Source organism: Oryctolagus cuniculus, chromosome 17 (genome assembly GCF_051225735.1).
Source record: "Oryctolagus cuniculus isolate XC-2025 breed Fujian yellow rabbit chromosome 17, ASM5122573v1, whole genome shotgun sequence".
Taxonomy (NCBI): domain Eukaryota; kingdom Metazoa; phylum Chordata; class Mammalia; order Lagomorpha; family Leporidae; genus Oryctolagus; species Oryctolagus cuniculus.
Window position 1 is genome coordinate 45838610 of NC_142883.1, and position 6000 is coordinate 45844609.

Below are 6000 nucleotides of genomic sequence, written 5' to 3' on the forward strand. Positions count from 1 at the left end.
GTCATTGAGGTTGAGCCAAAGTGATTGAGGAGAGTATAGATTGCAAAATCTGAATTATTGCTTATTTCTAATATTTGACGTCTTTCCAGGATTTACAATTATTGTTACTTATGTATCATTTGCTCCCTAGGAAAGTTTTTCAGAACCAGAAAGGTTTTAATATTTAGTGCATGAAAATGTGAGGTGCCTAGAAGAACTGATCATGAAGACAGGGTATAGAATAGAAGGGGAGTGGGCAGGGTACAATACTGATTGGGATGGAGGACTCCTGGGATTTAGGAATAATTTTAGAATAGCCTTAGACTCACAGAAAAGTTGCAAAGATAATAGAGTTGGCTGCTGGATTTGTGTTTGGAGGATATGAGTGTTAAGTCAAAATGGATGGATTGCACCATTTTCTATTTAGTGAGACTTGAATGGGACTGGGCATAAGAAATAGCAAATTTAGGCTGGCGCCACGGCTCAATAGGCTAATCCTCTGCCTTGCGGCGCCAGCACACTGGGTTCTAGTCCTGGTTGGGGCACTGGATTCTGTCCTGGTTGCCCCTCTTCCAGGCCAGCTCTCTGCTGTGGCCAGGGAAGGCAGTGGAGGATGGCCCAAGTGCTTGGGCCCTGCACCCCATGGGAGACCAGGAGAAGCACCTGGCTCCTGCCTTTGGATCAGCGCGGTGCGCCGGCCGCAGCGTGGCTGCTGTGGCAGCCATTGGAGGGTGAACCAACGGCAAAGGAAGACCTTTCTCTCTGTCTCTCTCTCTCACTGTCCACTCTGCCTGTCAAAAAAAATAAAAGAAGAAGAAGAAGAAGAAAAAAGAAATAGCAAATTTAGAACCTAGCCAGATGTGCCTGGGTTGGGTGTTCCAGGTGTTAACCATGTGATACTGCTTCTAGGTGCCTGAGTTAGATCTCTCTGGAAGGTGTCTCCCTCCTACAGTTGGAGGAGACGTCAGCATTTTTTTTTTACCTCCAGTATAAAATAAGAAAAAGTTCTATACAGTTTTCATATGTTGACACTATCAAACACTAAAAATAAGTATACTTACTGTTTTCAAAGCAATAAAAGATCAACCTGAGACTATCACAGGGAGCTATAAAGCCATATCAGTACTTCTGGAAATGAAAATATAGAAACTAAAATAATGTAGACAGCTATAGTGGCAGGTGGACACAGAAATAATGAAGTAGAAGATAGATCTGTAGAAATTCAAGTGGCACAGACAACAACAAGAGTGTATGAAAGAGGGTGAAACGTGTGGATTTAGCATTAGAGTGATGCGTGTTTGAGGTTCTAAAGACAAAGAATGGAGCATAGGAAACCTTAAGAGATGACAACTGGGAATTTTCCTATATTGATAAGTTATCGATTTATAGAGTAAAGGAACAATCCAAGCAAGAAAAAGTAAACATCCATACTTAGACATATCAGTGAAACAAAGACAAAAATGCAAAGGAGTCAGAAAAGAAATTCAGAGAAAGCAGCTAGACTGAGATTAGACTCATTCCCAAAGTACACTGAGGGGAGAAAGTGCTGGGTAAACATGAAGTAACTTCCAGCATAGATTTCTGTATTAAATGTATCTTTCAAGAATGAAAGTGAACTTCAGGTGGCTGAAAATGTTGGTGGCTTTTTCTGCCTGCAAGTTCTGATATTCATTCTAAAGGAACTGAGAGCTTAATCTTCCAAAATGTCAAAAACACCCCCTATGCCCCATCTCCCACACCAGTCCCTGCACACAAATGCCCAGCCAGCACACCGGGTCCGTGAGCTACAATCCCTACAGTCATGTCGCCTGAAACCACAGGCTGGGGGGACTCAGGCGTCCAGAGCACGTCGCAGCATCCTTGGGTATTTTCACTGCAAAGCCCTCCACGCCACCAGTTAAGTCACTGCTGGCCTACATGAGGCACAGCAGGATGCTCTGGGACCAAGCAAACGCCTCCAGCCCAGACTCAGAGTTGTGAGAGGTTAGCAAGACTATCAGTAGGCACGTAGCGAGATCTCACTGATGAAGGGCAAAGAATATTTAAGTGAATATGGACAGAAAAGAGAGAGCACAATGAATCTGCAAAGGCCTGTCAAAATTCCCCATCTTAATTCCTTTGCATGCCTTGCTTACTTCCATGCTGAGTCGCTCAGAAGCCGTTTTAGACGAAGGAAGTAGACAGAGACAGTGGCGCATGCAGAAAGGGGAACCTGACCTGAGCGTCAGCCTGGCTAAAGACCCAGGTGGTGGTGACGGTGGCTTTTCCACAAAGCGCCAGCCACTGCTCACTTGCAGAGAAAGCACGGCCTCATCAGTGAAATGCATAGTGAGAGCGTGGTGCCCTGTGTCCTGTCGGCTGTCACAACAGCATCATGAAAGGGGCACATCCAGTCCCTAACGGTTCATCAGCAAAACCTAGAAGCCGAACTTCTTCAGATAGAGGAATGACACCACGGAAAAGCAGCAAGGTCCTGGAAAGCGCTTTCATTTCACAAGGAACTTAGAAGACGCTGCAGTCTGAAGGTAGACGCGGATGTGGAGACAGCTGCCGCTGACGTTGCACGGCAGAGGAACAGGCTGCGAGAGGCAGGAGGGAAGGGAGGGGCAGGCGGTAGAGTGCGCTGAGCACACGCAGAACGGATCACGCTGGGAAGAGCAGGTGGCGAACGAAGTGGAGGAAGAGGAAGAGGCCAAGGGCGTTCTGACGCAGACAGAGGAGACACACCTGGAAGCAAGCAGAGAACAGACAGGACGGTGAAGGCACGTCCGCTCCCGAGGGCAAGGGAGTGAATGCTGCGTGTGACGCTGGCTGGGACAGTGGAGGGGCCACCAACAGAGGCGCCCCGACCGGGACTAGAACCCGGTGTAACGGCGCCGCTAGGTGGAGGATTAGCCTAGTGAGCCGCGGCACTAGCCTGCTTTATCTTATGTATTCCAAATGCTTTTTCCCCCTAAGATTTATTTATTTATTTATTTCAAAGTCAGAGTTACACAGAGAGAGCAAGAGAGAGAGAGATCTTCCATCTGCTGGTTCACTCCCCAAATGGCCGCAAGGGCCAGAGGTAGGCCAGGAAGAAGCTAGGAGTCAGGAACTTCTCAGTTTCCCACGTGGGTGCAGGGGCCCAAGCACTTGCGCCATCTTCTGCTGATTTCTCAGGCCATTAGCAGGGAACTGGTAGGAAGTGGAGCAGCTGGGACTTCAACCAGCACCTGTATGGGATGCCGGCACTACAGGACCTGCTAAACCACAATGCCAGCCTCCCAAATACTTTTTTTAATGAAAAAAAAAAAATTTTTGTTCTTGTAAAAATAAATTTTTAAAATTGCAAAACATAAAAAGGAAAAAGTAAATTTATTCAGAAATCACACTCAGAGATATTTGAGGTCAGAGAATTTTGAAACTTCAGATGGAATAAAGAGAGAAATCACCAAATCTCAGTGCATTGCTGCCACCCAACCTCACTGCACTGCAGGCCTTGTGATGCACAGGCAGCTATAGACGGACCTTAGAGATGACCAAAAGGGATCTCAGCAAGAGGCAAAATGTCCTAAGTGACTGGTCTGAATCCGGAATCCACCTGAACCCAAGCAGATCAGAGCACAAACTTGAAGCAGAAAGACTGGGGCCCACATTGTGTTGCAGCAGGTTAAGCTGCTGCTTCCAACACTGGCATTTCATATTAGAATATGGGTTAAGGCTGGCGCTGTGGCATAGTGGGTAAAGTTGCCACCTGCAGTGCCAGCATCCCATATGAGTGCCACTTTGAGTCCTGGCTGTTCCACTTCCAATCCAGCTCTCTGCTGTAGCCTGGGATGGCAGTAGAAGATGGCCCAAGTCCTTGGGCCCCTGCACCCGCATAGGAGACCTGGAAGAATCTTCCAGCTCCTAGCTTCAGATCAGCACAGCTCCAGCCGTTGTGGCCATCTAAGGAGTGAATCAGCGGATGGAAGACTTTCTCTCTCTCTCTGCCTCTCTGCCTCTGCCTCTCTGTAACTCTGCCTTTCAAATAAACAAATAAATCTTAAAAAAAAAAAAAAAAAAGAATATGGCTTAAGTCCCAGCTGTTCCACTTCCCATCTATCTCCCTGAAAATATGCCTGGGAAAGCAGCCAAAGATTTGCCACCCATGTGAGAGGCCCAGATGGAGTTCCTGGCTCCTGGCTTCAGCCTGGCCCAGCCCTGGTTATTACAGTCATTTGGGGAGTAAACCAGCAGATGGAAAGTCTCTCTCTCTCTCCCTCTCTCTCTCTCACTATGCCTTTCAAATAAATAAATAAATAAAGGAACTAAAATACTTCCTTAGGAATAATTAGAAAAACTGGATTTGCAAACAATCAAGGGGTCTGGTGCTGTCGTCTAGCAGGTAAAAGCTGCCACATGCAGTGCCAGCATCCCATATGGGCACCGGTTCGAGTCCCAGCTGCTCCACTTCCGATCCAGCTCTCTGCTATGGCCTAGGAAAGCAGTAGAAGATGGCCCAAGTCCTTGGGCCCCTGCACCCGCATGGGAGACCCAGAGGAAGCTCCTGGCTCCTGACTTCGGATTGGCACAGCTCCAGTTGTTCAGGCCACTTGAGGAGTGAACCAGCGAATGGAAGACCTCTCTCTCTCTCTCTCTCTGCCTCTCCTTCTCTCTCTGTGTAACTCTGACTTTCACATAAATAAATCTTTAAAAGAAAAACAAAACTGAAGGACCCCAAAAGCGGTGTCCTTTTGTGACGACCCCAGAAACACAGACTCCAGACCAGACGATGCAAAAGGCAGGAGGCAGTTTTATTTCATTTGCGCAAATGGGCCCTCTACTGCTGCAAGCAGCGAGCAAGAGAGAGGAGCCCCGAACAATCATTTTACACAGTTTTTAAAGGGCAAAACCACAAAATTAACATACTATAGGGTGGCGTAAGTTTATTGGGCAACTACAAGGGGAGGAGGTCGTCGAGGAGGAGGAGAAACGGGGGGCTACGTGCCCTACGTGTCTAAGCTTGGATAAGGGGAGGGGGTCCTTGAAGAGCAGAAAGGGGTGGCTACGTGCCCTACGTGCCTCACAGTTTCTTTGTTAAGCTTGAACAAGCACAGGGGAGGGGGCTTATGTGCATACCAGGATGTTCTGTCGCCCTTATCTCTGGGTAGTAGCCCTTATCTCTGGGTAGTAGCTATCTGCTTTCTCTGTGAACTTAGTTTACTCCCCATTTCCCAGGACTGTTTTATTAAGGCCATTTTTTTATGGCGGCTCTTGGCTCTCGGCCGTTCCTTTCAAAAACAAAACTGGTTGAAGGATTGGAAAACTAAAGTCAAAAGATTTACAGGATGAAGATTCTTGAGCAAATGGAGTTGAGAGTAAACATAATAATGAAATTTTTTTCATGCGACATTTTTTGATTTGTAAGTGGAGAATAAGAATTAGAGACATTAGCAGCAAGTGAGGCAAGGAACAGAAACCGGGCAGAAACTTTACATAGTCTCACTGAATGGAGGAAATGCAAGTTCAGAACCTATTACGGAAGAGAGCATTGGCAAATAGGTTTTTAATTAGTAAACTTTGAATGGCTACACATCAGAAGTAAAGGTTAGGAGCTGGTATTGTGTCATAGCAGGTTAAGCTGCTGCCAGCAACGTTGGCATTCCCTATGAGCACCAGTTCAAGACCCAGTTGGTCTACTTCTGATCCAGTTCCCTAATAATGTACCTGGGAAAGCAGTAGAAAATGGCCCAAAACACTGGGCCCCTGCCACCCACCTGGGAGACCCGGATGGAGTTCTAGGCTCCTGTCTTCAGCCTAGCCCAGCCCCAGCCATTGCAGCTATTTGGGGAGTGAACCAGTAGATGGAAGATCTCTCCCTCTCTCTCTGTAACTCTGGCTTTTAAAGAAACAAATCTTAGAAAAAGAAGGAGGAGGAGGAGGAGGAGACATAAAGGTTAACCAAAAATAGACCAACAAATATGGATTCCCTCATGGTATTACTTTCACTCCATACTGGATTGGGCTGATCTGCCCCTGCCTGAACTACCTACAAGAAGC